This window comes from Tursiops truncatus, chromosome 8 (assembly GCF_011762595.2).
Source record: "Tursiops truncatus isolate mTurTru1 chromosome 8, mTurTru1.mat.Y, whole genome shotgun sequence".
NCBI classification, from domain to species: domain Eukaryota; kingdom Metazoa; phylum Chordata; class Mammalia; order Artiodactyla; family Delphinidae; genus Tursiops; species Tursiops truncatus.
This window is the reverse complement of record NC_047041.1, coordinates 60,409,429-60,422,301: the sequence shown is the minus strand read 5'-3', so window position 1 is coordinate 60,422,301 and position 12,873 is coordinate 60,409,429. Positions and strand designations below refer to the sequence as shown.

The 12,873-nt window shown below is 52.6% G+C and overlaps 1 protein-coding gene across 1 annotated transcript in view; it reads left to right on the top strand.

The window, feature by feature from the left end:
* The first annotated feature begins 181 nt into the window (after window positions 1-181).
* DCHS1 (dachsous cadherin-related 1) overlaps window positions 182-12,873 on the top strand; it is a 35,186-nt gene continuing 22,494 nt past the window's right edge. The window contains exon 1 of the mRNA XM_033862448.2: window positions 182-442. The gene's annotated coding sequence lies outside the window, so the exon portion shown is untranslated. The remainder of the gene's footprint in view (window positions 443-12,873) is intronic.

Sequence of the window (12,873 nt, the reverse complement as noted above, 5' to 3'; positions counted from 1 at the left end):
CCGGCCGGGGACTGGGGCCGGGAAGTCTAGGGGCGGAGGGAGGACTGGCGGGCGCTGGGGGGGGCAGCGGCGCGGAGCGCGGGTGGGGGCGGGGGCGGGGGCTCGCGGGCGGAGGGGCGGGGGCTCGGGTTACCGCGCGGAGGGCGGGGGAGGGGAGGGGAGGGGGCGCGGGGCCGCGGCGGCGAATCTCGCTTCCTCCTCGGGGCGGCTGTGTAGGAGGCGGCGCCCCGGCGGCGGCGACGGCGGCGGCGGACGGACCGACCGACGGGCGGGTGCTCGCGAACCGACGGCCGGCCGGCCGCCCGAAGCTGCTCGCTGGCCGGGAGACAGCGGTGGCGGACGATGCGCGGCCCCAGGCCCCGCGCGGGCGGGCGCTGCCCAGGGGGCTGACCGCGCCGGACGGCGCCCCAGGACCGGGCAAGGGAGCCCGCGCCGCGCGGAGGTCAGTGCCCGCGGCCGCCCGGCCCGTCCGGCCGCACCCGCCGGGCCGCCGGCCTCTCCTGGGCGGCGGTGGCGGCGACGGAGCCGGGGGCTTTGTTCGGAGCCGGAGACAATGGGGGAGGGGGGGCCTGGGCCTGCGGGACGAGGACGAGCGTGAACGTGAGCGTGGGGGCAGGGCCTGGGGGTCTTTGTGTGCGTGTGTCATCGAGTCGGATGTGTGGCGGCGTGAGTGTGCCGGGGGTGTAGGCAGGGTGTGTGTGTGCTCCTCCGAATGTGAATGTGAGCGCGAGTGCATCGCCTAGTGTGAGTCAGTGCGTGTCACTGGGGAGTTGTGTGTGTGTGTGTGTGTGTGTGTGTGTTTGGCCGTGTGTACGTGCGTGTCACTCCGAGGGTGTGTGGGTCAGAGTGAGTATGTGTCTGGTGAGCCAGTCCCTGTGAGGGAGTGTGTGTGTGTGTGTGTGTGTGTGTGTGTGTGTGTGTGTGTTGCCTGCCTCTGTGGGAGCCATGTGTCAGAATGTGGAGGATGGGTGTGTGACAGAGACAAACTGAGACAGAAACAAAGAAACTGAGGGGGGAGAAGTAAAGAGAAACAGGAGAGACAGGCGAAGCCCGAACTGGAGGTCTGTCACCCAGACTGGTGTTGAGTTTGTGTCCAGGATGCCTAGATGGGAATCCTGTGCAGGGGACGGAGGGAGGTCACTGCGGGCCTGGTCCCACGTGGAGGGGGTGGGGAAATGGAGGTCTAGAAGTACAATGAGCTCAGTGTGGCGTGGGCCGGGCTCACAGCCATGGGGTCATAGGCCAGAAAAATATTGTTGCTTATGTCAACTCCTCAAATACCCACAGGGGACACAGTTGCAGGCAGCACACATCCACAAGAGATGCCTTCACAGCCATCACACACCCCCCGGAAGCACTGTCAGAGCCAATACACATTTACAGAGGGTGCTCTCAGAACAGCATACACCCACGATAGAAATGGTGCAGCCAACACATTCCCACGGGATCATTGTCAAGGCCACCACAAACCATGGGAGACACCATTGCTGCCAGCACCTTTCCGGAGACACTGCCACAGCAATATACATCCCCTGGTAACCCTGTCACAGCCAACCCATCCTCTAGGTTATACTTCATCAGGACTGCCTGTACATAGCAGGTGTCTCAGAGACCTGACACTAACAGGAGGCTTTGTTGCAGTCACCCTTACCAACACCCGTTTGTATATCCCATAGGAAACACAGTTTTAGGTGTCTTGCACACAGCACAGACTGAGCTGTCCCAACTGCTGAATAAACTCCCATTAACTTACGATACTAACACCATGGCTTCTCACTCATAGACTTCCTAGGCTTACCCTCTAGCTCCCTGAAAACTTGGGGACCTAGATCAGTCTTCCCCTCACCCTATACACTGCCATGGTTCCAAGTGTTCCTCCAAGTGTAGCCTCACAGTTTCTTGAGCTCTTTAGCTCCTGTTACCTTCTCCCCTCCCATGACCACTCTGTATAATTGGTCCATCTCTAAAATTCTGAACTCCTACATTCCACTCTGCCCAGAGCCTCCAGTGTCCTTCCAGCTCCCGGATGCCCTTGCTCCCATTCCACTTACTTTTCAACCTCATAATGACTCCTTGCCCTTGACCTCTTTGCTTTGTCCTCATCTGCCCCTTTCTGGCTTTGTGCTCTCCTTCCAGTTTATATGCCCAGGACCATCACTTCATCCACTCCTTGGCCACTCTTTGTTCCGTTTTATTGTTGTCCTTGAGACCACCCATCCCACAAAGTCTCAGCCCTAGCTGGAATGATTTCTCAACCACACCAAGTTATGCTTCTATAAATTCACGCTTCTATAAATTGCACCCTCAACTGGGCCCTCCAGAAATAAATAGATGAAATTTTTTCTATTTTTTCACATCCCTTTACCTTACATCCCTCATTGTTTTCAGCAGATTAATTAGTCAACTCGCTGGACCATTTATTCTGCAAACACCTATTAAGCACCTACTCTGTGCCAGGCGGTGTGGTAGGTGGTGGCATTACAAGGGTGAACCAAATAGCCATGGTCCTTGCCTGTATGGAGCTTACAGGCTATGGGGTGAGCGCTGTACCATGGCAGCACATAGCAGGGAAACCTGAGCCCTTGCAGGGAGACCAGAAGAGGCTTTTGGAAGGAAGTGACATTTAAGCTTAAGCTTGATAGATACATAGGGAGTCTACCGAGCAAAGGAGAGGTGGAGGTGAGGTGAAGCGGGTGGAAAATATGCCAAGCCTAGGGAGCAGCAATGGAAAGCCCACATGTGAGAAAGTATTGTATGTCTGAGGGAAAAAGCAATCCAGTGAGCCTGGCACTAGTAGCATGATGTGAGGGCAGGTCACAGAGTCTGAGAGAGGTAATGAAGGGTTAGTTAGGTCATGCAGTTCTTGCAGGTCCATATGAAAGCTTATGGAAGCCGAGAATAATTGAAAATCACCGAATCATTTGAAGCTGTGGTGTGATAGGATCAGATCTGTCTTATAAATACCACTCTGACAGCAGTGTGGTGACTGGAGGGAGGAGTCTGGGAAGAAAGGGATGGTTGGCTGTTGCAGGAACCCAGGAGGGGATAATGCTGGTCTGAACTGGAGGAGTGGCAGTAGAGGACGAGGAAGTAGATAGTTTCAAGAATTCTTTAGGCAGTGGGGTCAGAAGGGCTCAGTGACAGAATGGATGTGGAGGCTGAAGGAAAGGGAGGAAGAGTAGACGTGACAGACACACCTGGTCTGTCGGCCACTCGGAGAATTGAGGCCATCCAGCTTGAATCCCCTCGGCTGTTGCGGATCCCACCCGCTTCGGCCTCACTTGACAAATTACTCTGAGTCTTATCCATGTGTCCAGTTTCTCCCTCTGTACCCATTCCTCCTGTGAGCACATGAAGAGCCTCCAGGCTCTCCTACCTTCTAGGTTATAATACCTCTCCAGGTATTAACCCTGTAATACCTGACTAAGACGCTCTCTCACTTTGCCTCCCTGCCACATTTTGTGCAAGGGTCTTCCGCACAGAGCTCCTCACTTCCCATTTGCTCCTGCCCCATACAATGTAACTGCTCTCCCTAAGAGAACATGACCTCTCACCTGCCAAATTTAGGGGCTCTTTTCAGAAGTCCTCAACTGCTTGACCTCCTGGCAGGGTCCAACATTGTTGACTGTTTTTTTCTCTTTGAATCATTCTTACGCCTTTTGAGCCACTATTTTATTCTGTCAGTATTTAATGAGCTCACTGCTAGGTGGTGGGGATACTGTAATAGGAGACACTATTCTATTCCTACCCTTGGCAAGGGATACAGGCAAAAAAGCAGATGATACAGTAGGGTGGGATCTGTGCATCTCTCTTTCAGAGCACCTCCTGGCTGTTCCTTCTCAGTCTGCTTTGGGGGCTCCTTTGGGTGGCCCCTAAATGTTACTGTTTATTAGGGTTCTGGCTTGGACCTTCTTATTGTCTCACTGTATACACCCCTCTTGGTCATCTGTCTCATTCATTTCCAGGGCTTTACTTATCATCTGTATAAGCTGATGACTCCCAGATATCTATCTCTTCCACACCTCTCTTCTGACCCCCAGACCTGCAGGTCTGCTTCCTACCTGATCTTTACTATAGAGTCCATAAGCCCCTTAACATGTCCAGACCTGATCTCCTCATTCCTTCCTCCCCCAAACCACCATCCCCACTCAGTTATCAAGCTACAAACCCAGAAATTAACCGTAGCCACTCCCTTCTCCACATGTCCCATAACCCAGAAAGTCATTGGGACCTGTTGGTTCTACTTCCTTTCCAGCTGTCTCTGATATCCCATCCCCTTTTATCCATGGCCTCAGCTACTGCCTTCACCATCTTTTCACATGAATTACTTCAAGAGCCTCCTAACTTGTCTCCCTGGACGTCTACTCTTCCCTCTTCCAATCCAGTCTTCTCATTGCGGCAAGAGGGATCTCCCTAAAGTGCAAATCCAGCCACGGCATTCCCTGCTCAGCATTCTTTAGTGTCCTACCACTGTCTTGGGTGAGATCTCTACTTTAAGGAGGCTTAGGAGGTCTGTCATGACCTGACTCCCCCAGCCTCCCCACCCTCTCCCATTTCCATAGCTCCCTCACATTGCAAGTTCCAGCCATACTGAATTCCTTGTAGTTCCCCAAAGACACTGCATTCTTCCATGCTTCTGGCCCTTTGCACGTACTGCCTGAAAAGCCTTTTACTCCCTTTGTCTCCTGGATAACCCCTTCCCATCCTCAGCTCTAGTCTCAAACCCTGTCTCTCCTGACCACCAGGCAAGCTTGGGACCCTCTTGTCTCACTGTTGTCATTACCTCTTCCCTTTCTGTCTCTCTGCCTGGGCTGGGATATCCTTAATGACAAGGCTGTATATTATTCATCTTCGTGTCCCCGGACCCCTCTACAGATGCTTGGCAATGAACAATGAATGAATGAATGAGGCACCTCACAGCACCTCCCTCACCCTCATTCACTCTTCAGAAGACTGACCCCTGGTCTCAGCTGCCCACACAGTAGAGACATTTTCACACACGCCCACTTACCCACTAGAGACAGAAAGTCTCTAGTTCATGAACTTAACCTAGTTCATTTTCCACTCCCCTCCCACACAAGTTGTCCTTCCTCATCCTACTGTCTCTCCTCTTCTCTCTCTTTCACCTGAACTTCTCTTTTCCTGGATCCTCTTCCGCTCCCCTATTGGACTTTATTTCCCTTTCATTCAGCTAGCAAATATTTAACAAACACCAGAAATTTGCAGATCCAAATCTACTGGGCCACATGCCTGTTGGGGTTCTTGGAGGGAGTGGAAGACGAGGAAGCTGTGACATGCCATCAGGCCACAGGACTACAGTGCCTCTCCACCTGCTCTGCTCCACCAGGCCCCCTTCCCTGGAGGTGCCGCGGGCTGCTCCTTCCTCGAACACCCACTCACATACACCACTCTGAACCCTCCTACTCCTGGCACCCAGGCCCCTGCTCCTCCCTGTATCAGCTTCCCAGATACTGGTGCCCTCTCCTTCCTTTTCCTTTTGCCCACCACTGTAGCTCCCTCACCCTGCCCTGCCCATCCCTGCCCAGGCCTCCCTACCTGTGAACACCATGAAGGCAGGGACGCGATCTGTCCAGGTCACTGGACAAAGCCCCTCCCATGGGTTCATGGTATTGAATCCCATCTTTTTCCTGGTTTCCTGCTGCCTGCCCCTTCCTTCAGCTCCGGTGTCAGTGTTTCCAGGTAATCCTCTGACTTCCGGGCATTTCAACCTCTGCCACTTAGGAGGGGCTTCTCAGTTCCTGTGTCCCCTGGTGAGAGGGCACCTCGTTCCGGCAGTCCGCCTAGAACCCCCAGGCCTGAGTCAGGATGCCCCTCTGTGTTCGCTTAGCACAGTGGAGTGCCCCGTTGTTTATGTTTTTCTGTCTAAGCTGCTCCATGGAAGGAGCTGTTTCCTCTCAGAGCCCAGAACACACTGTCACATGCTTGGTGAGGAAGGAGGAAAGGGAGGAAAGGAAGGGGGGCTACACCTCACACCTCCCAGCCTCACCATTTACCACCTGGATGACCTTAGCTTCTCTGAGCTTCCCTTTCCTCAGTTGAATATGGAGGTAACAGTAAGACAGTTGTTCTGAGGATTGAGAAAGGAAACAACTATTAAGTGCTCAACTCTTAACTTAGTTCATTTCACTTCCAAGATCTCAGCCCCTCTACTACTCTCTCCTTCTCCTCCACCTCTTGCTTCCCCAGACTCGTTCTTCCCTCTACGTCTCCAGCTTCTCTGCTAGCTCCACCTCACTGGCCTCCTCTGCAGCCCGGACTGTACTTGTGAGAGTCAGATCTTAAGACCAGGTCCTTGCTGCTCATCCCACCACTGTAGCTCCCTCACCCTGCCCTGCCCATCCCTGCCCAGGCCTCCCGACCCGTGAACACCATGAAGGCAGGGACGCGATCTGTCCAGGTCACTGCTATGTCTCTAGTGCCTAGTATGGTGTTTGGCACATGGTAGGTCTTCAATAGGTACTTATTGAATAAATCTATTAGTGAATCATTTCACACACATGCCCTGGGCCCACCTCCCCTATTTTTCCCTTTGTCTCCTGGAGACCTCCAAGCATCCTCTGGTCACTTCCCCTCTAACCACCTGACCATGCCCACCTGACTCTCAACCTGGATTCATAACTGCCTCGTCACTGATCACCTCCTACTCCGACCCACCTTGCATGTACTGCTGGAGTTACTCTCCTACGCACAGCTCTGCTCAGGCTCCTTCCCTGTTCGGTTGCCTGGCCACTTAATGAACGTTTATCAGACTGTTCCAAGCCCTCCAGCAGAGAAGCAATATTGTGGAAGAGAAAGCACTAGCTTTGGAGTCCATCAGAGCTATGTTCCAGACGTTTCTCTGCTACCTAGTCTGAGCTTCAGTCTCCTCAGCTGTGGAATAACACTTATCCCAGGGTTATTGTGACTGTCTGGCACGCAATAGCAGCCAACATTTATTGAGCCTTCACTGTGTACCAGCCACTGTGCTAAGTTTTTTTGTCATTCTTTCATTTAACTTTCATATCAACCATATAAAGTAGGCACTTTAATCCCCATTTTACAAAAGAAGAAACTTAGGTCTAGAAAGGTTAAACAGTTTTCCCAGGATTTCTCTATAAGTGGCGGAGTCAGAATTTGAACTCGAGTCTGTCAGACAGCAGAGCCCATCTTCTTAACCACTGTAATAAGAGTTCATGCTTGTGTACTTATACAAGCATCTTTGTGTTCATGCTTATGTGTGCTGACTGTGTGCAACACACTATTCTAACTGCATGTACACTGTAGTATTATTATTGTCCCTATTTTTTTTTATGTGGACCATTTTTTTAAAGTCTTTATTGAATTTGTTACAATACTGCTTCTGTCTTATGTTTTTCTGTTTTTTGGCCATGAGGCGTGTGGGATCCTAGCTCCCTGACCAGGGGTCGAACCCGCCCCCCCTGCACTGGAAGGCGAAGTCCTAACCACTGGACCACCAGGGAAGTCTCTGTCCCTATTTTATAAATGAGGCAATGGAAGCACTGAGCATTTCAGAGGCACACCCAAGATTACACAGCTAGCAAGTGAGAAGCTGGGGAGAAATCCCAGAGTTGGTTTGCCCCCAGAGTCCATGTCTTCAGCACTGTCTGGTCCTACCTCACCATGACACATTGCCTCCATTTTCTAGGAGTGCAGTAAGCATGTGTTGATGAATGAATCTATACTGACATCTGGTCTATGGCTAGTTGTTAGTTGATTCATTCTCTATCAGTTCCCACTGCAGGAGGCTTGCTCCCTTAGGACTCTTCCTGAAACGATTCTCCCCAAGATCACTATGACCTCCTGACTGCTAAAACCAGTGGCCACTTCTCAGTCTTCATCTTTCTGGACCTTTCAGCAGCATTGGACACTTATCGATCTCTCCATCCTTGTTGAAATGCTCCCTCCTTTAACTTCTGAGCTATGGCCTCCTTCTCTTTCTCCTCCAAGAAGAATAATGCTCTCCTCAGTCTGCCCCTTGAATGTGACTGCTCCCCAGGGCTCTGTCCTAAACTCTCTTTTCGCTCTACATGTCCTACCTGATGGATCTCCATACCCATGGCTATGAGTTACTCCTTGATTGGTTCAAATCCATCTCCAACCCAGACCTCTCTCCTGAGCTCCAGACCTGCAGATCCAGCTGTGTTTGGGACACCTCCATGGGGGGGCCTCAACAGGAAGCCCCCAGATGGCTTCTCTTCTGTGCTGTCCTCATGGCACCACAGTAGTAATCAGGCCAGAACCCTGGAGTCAGTCTAGAGCCCCTCCATTCCCTCACCCTTCCTGAAGGGTCGGCGTCCAAATCTGGTCAACTTCACCTCCTCACATCTTTCTTCTCTGTGTCCTCTCTGTCCCGCTACTGCTGACCTGGGTTACAAACACCTTGTCCTTGGTGTCCCTCCTCCCAGAGGTTCTCTTCTCCAGGCCTCCATTGTCTTCCTAGGTCTCTCCCCTGAAATTTCTTCCTCGCTTCATCTTTCCCTTCTCCATGAATCTCAGGCAGTATGGAGTGCATAGTCCTGGGATCAAATCAAGGCTGTGTTAACTCAGGACAGTTGTTTCACTCCAAGCCCCAGTTTCCTCAGTGGAAGGTGGGATGCCTTCTTCACACGGTTGCTAAGATGATTAAATAAGGCACCGTCTATGAGTTGCCAGCACACTAGCAGTCCAGAAAAGAAACCTTCCCTCTGCCTTCTCTGCTCACATCCATCCCCGGCCTCTCCCTGAGGTGCCTAATGAGACCAGTCCTCAGGAGGGACAGAGCCAGGCCCGGGCACTGCCCTGGGCCACCCATCCATGAGGTTGTCCCGGGGACATCCAAGGAAGCCAGCTTGTCGGCCTTCTCCTCCCTCCTCCCTTACTAATGCCTCCTCTCCTCTTTACCCCCTTCCGCCAACTCCCCAGCCCTAGCTCCCACCTTTATTTACTGCCCTCCACCTCTCCAGCCCAGCTGTTCCTGTCTCTGACTTGCCTCCCCTTTCTGTATGAACTCCACTCGCTCTTTGCTTTGCCGATACACACTCCCTCTCCCTCAGTCTTGCTCCCCGTGGTCCCCCATGAGAACTCTCGCCTCTCTTCCTCTCCCCTTTACGCCTGGCCCTGTATCTCCACCTCCCTTTGCTCACCAAAGCTACCCTCTTCTTCCTCCACTTCTGAGCCAATCTGCCTTTTGCAGCCCCCTCCTCACCCTGTTGTCTTTCTGGTCTAAGTCCCTCCCTGGCTCTGGGACAGGAAGTTGAGGGAGGAGACCTGTGAGGTGCCAGCTCCCCCAGCCTGCTTCCCCTCTGCACCTTGGGCCATTCCTCTGCTTCCTTCTGGAGCACCCTTTCCCTTATGGTCCCCCTACTGCTCCCCCACAGCCCACCTCTTTCCTCTCCCATGTTCTCCCTGCTCCCAGGTCCTATAGACGCACAGCCTGCTGGGGGGGGGTGGGGATTGACATCACATTGCAGGCCCCAATGAACAGTCTCGCCCCTCCCCCTCCTAATGAGAACCAGCTGTGGTTCCAGAGGCCCAGATGTGGGGCTAGAGGGGGAGAGCAGGATGGAGCCAGAGGACAGAGTAACAGGACCGGGACAGGGTGAGGGCATGTAGCAAGGCAGAACTGGGTGGGGGAAGAGATGTGACCAATCTGGGGGGAGAAAGAAGATACATCTGGGTAGGGGGCAGGACAGATTGGGGAAAGAGACAAGATGGATGGCTTAGGCCAGGTCTGGGGGAAGGGATGGGACAAACCTGGAGAGGGAAAGAGACAGGAACAGAGAGGAGGAGCAAGTCTTGGGGAAGAAGCAGTGAGAAACAGTGGACAGATGGGGAGATGGTGCTGAGAAGAGAGTTGGAGAGGGGATGAGACAGTCTCGGGAGAGAGTCTGGAGTTCGAGTTTGGAACTAGAAGCCCTGGAGCAGGAAGTGATGAAGCATAGTCCAGACAGGCCCCAGGGACCTCGAGGTCACAGCTGCAGCCACAGAGCTGACCACGAGTGCCCCAACAGTGTGTGTGAGAGCATGCCGGCGTGTGGGTGCGTCTGCAAGTGTGTGCGCGGGCCTGCCAGCGTGAGTCTGTGCAGGGGTGAAAGTGGTTTGTCTGTGTCCGTGAGAGGGAGGGGGTGTGAGTGAGTGTGCCTGTGTGTATGTGTGCGTGTGTGTGCGCGCACGCGCCTGTGTGTGTGAGGCCCACGAGAAAGTGTCTTTCTGTGTGTATGTGTCTGTGTGGGCAAAAGCATGCCTGTGTGTGTTTCCATGTGTGCCTGCACGTGTGTGTGGGGTGGGGGAAGGTTCCAGGCGAATGAACATGCCCATCTGTGTGAGTGATAACATGCTCCTCTGTGAGGTTGGGCGTCTCTGTGTATGTTAGAGTAGCTCCTGTCCATGTGAGTGTGTGTGTTGAGTGTGCCTGTCTGCATGTGAGTCTGTGCATCTGTGTGCCTGGCTGTGTGTGGGTCTGTGACTTCGTGAGTAGGCACCTTTGTGCATCCACTGTGAGGGTGTATGGGGGAGTTTGCATTGAACAGGGACCCGGGAGGGCACCAGGGTCTACACGGGTTGGGAGAAGGGACATCTGCCTGGGCCTGAATCCCTCCTCCTCAAGGCTGATCATTCACCTGAGTTTTACCTCGTACCATTCATACATCCTTTCATTCAGAAAATGCATTGATCATGTGCTACGTGCCGTGCTCTGTGCTACACACAAAGGTGAATAAGATACAGTCCTGGCCCTCAAACAGCTGACATTCTGGGTTGGGGACAAAGAATCCTAACACAGAATGTAAGAAGTACATTGATCTCACTATCCATTATCCCCACTCTGCTTTCTCTCCACTGACTGATTAAATGAACAGGACCAATTCTTAACCCTTGACTCCTAACGCAGTCTCTAGGCCTAGATCCCTGCCCTGGCCACTGCACCATCTCTCTGCACACAGCCTCTCCCCTCTCTGAGTCAGGCCTGTGTTTACTCTGACCTTCTTGTTCTGAATTCCTCTGATCTGTTATTCCATGGGGAAGCTCCACAGACTTCACAGACTTGAGCCTTGGGGAGAGGGGTCTTAGTAAATCCTAGAGCTCTGAAGCCAAGGATGGTGTTGGGAACCGAGGAGAGAGCATCTACCAAATGCCCAACTCTGAGCTCCTTGTTTCCATTGCCTGTGATTCTCCTAAAACCCCACAAAGTAGGCATTAACATGGCCATTACATAGATTAGGAAAATAACACTCAGATTGGACTCAAAGCCAGCTCAAACTCCAGAGTCCCAGCTCTTTTCATTGCCTCACACAGATGGGAGACATTGGGGTTGGAAGTGTAAGTAGAGGGTCAGAAACTCTCATCCCGTGGGAGGACAGGAAGTCCTAGAGCAGAGCAAATCTAGAAAGACCAAAGGACACACTTCTGCAGCCATTTCTACGGCCACACTCCTGACCATGGTGCCTCAGGGGCGCGGGCTCACACGTGTTTGTGTGTGTCGTCTGAGTTGGCGTGTCCAGGGGCGCTTCTCCCCGTGTCAGCAGGTGAGGGTGGTGGTGTGCACTTACGAGGTTCTGCACATTTGTTCAGCACTGATCGCCTGCTCTCGTGACACCTCTAGGAACTGCTGGAGAACCAGAAACTAAGACCCTCAAGCTGCTCTCCTCAAGGAGCTTTCAGTTCGGTGTAGGGGGAGGGGTGTGATGGGCAGACGCATGAACAAATCAGGGCTGCTGTGCAATTTATTGTCAGTGTGCATCTAAGGCAGTGAGAGCCCAGTAGGGGATACCGTAGGCACTGCAGGGAGGTCAGAGAGATATCATAGAAGAGTCCACAGAAGACAGGATGTTTGAATGGGATCTTGAAGTTTGAGTAGGGGATGGCCAATTGGACAGGACTTGTAAAGGATATCTCAGGACAAAAGCATGGTACATACAAGGCAAGGAGTTGGGACGGATCAGGTGATGGGTTTAGTGTTGGAATGCAGGGTGCAGTGGGGGAAGGTGAATGTGGGGCACAGTGGAGAGGTTGGCAGGGCTCAGGTCAGTAAGATATATTAAGGAGGTTGGGCTTTGTCTTGCGAAGAGAAGTTCTATACCTAGTGTCCATGAACCCGTGAAACTGCAGACAGTTTGGGTAGATGTACATCTGCATTGTTTTGTCCATAATGGGCAGCAGTTTTCTGCCGTCAGTGATGGCAAACCCGTGGAAGCCTTTTGTCGCGACTGGTTTGGTGAGAGTTGTGAGGATAGCTCTGGTCAGGCGGACATGGATCAGAGGGGCCAATCCAGGAGGCATGGGGACCACTAAAGGGCTGTGGCAGGAATCGAAAAGAGGGATGACAGTGCTTGGACTGGGACAGCAACAGTGTGAAAACATAGGAAAGGGCAGACTTGAAACATGTCTAGTTAAGATGGTCAGGTTTTGAAGACTAATTGGAAATCAGGACTGAAGAAAAGCAAGGAAAGCAAGGAGAGTTTCTGAGCGGTGGTGCTGTTCACAGGAAAGGGAATGGAGGAAGAAAATCAGGTTGAGGTGAAGGTTGGGAATACATTGTAAGGAAGTCCATTGTATGGCTGGACATGTGTCTCCAGTGCTCTCCAGAGCTGGAGATTGCAAAGTCATCAGCAAATAGACGGTACAGAAGATGATTGATACATTTGAATTGAAGGCATGGGAGTGGCTAAGATCACCCAGGCAGTGTGGTAAGTGGGAAAACATGCGGCCCTGGACTGAGTCCTGAGGAGCACCAGTTTTTAAGGGCAGAGGAAGAACTTGCCCAGGGGACTGAAGAGTGGACACAGAAGTACAATGGAAGTGAGAGGTGGGGAGCCACCATGGGAGGCCAGGAGGGCTAGGCTTCAAGAAGCCAGTGATCAGTGTTTCAGTGTTCCA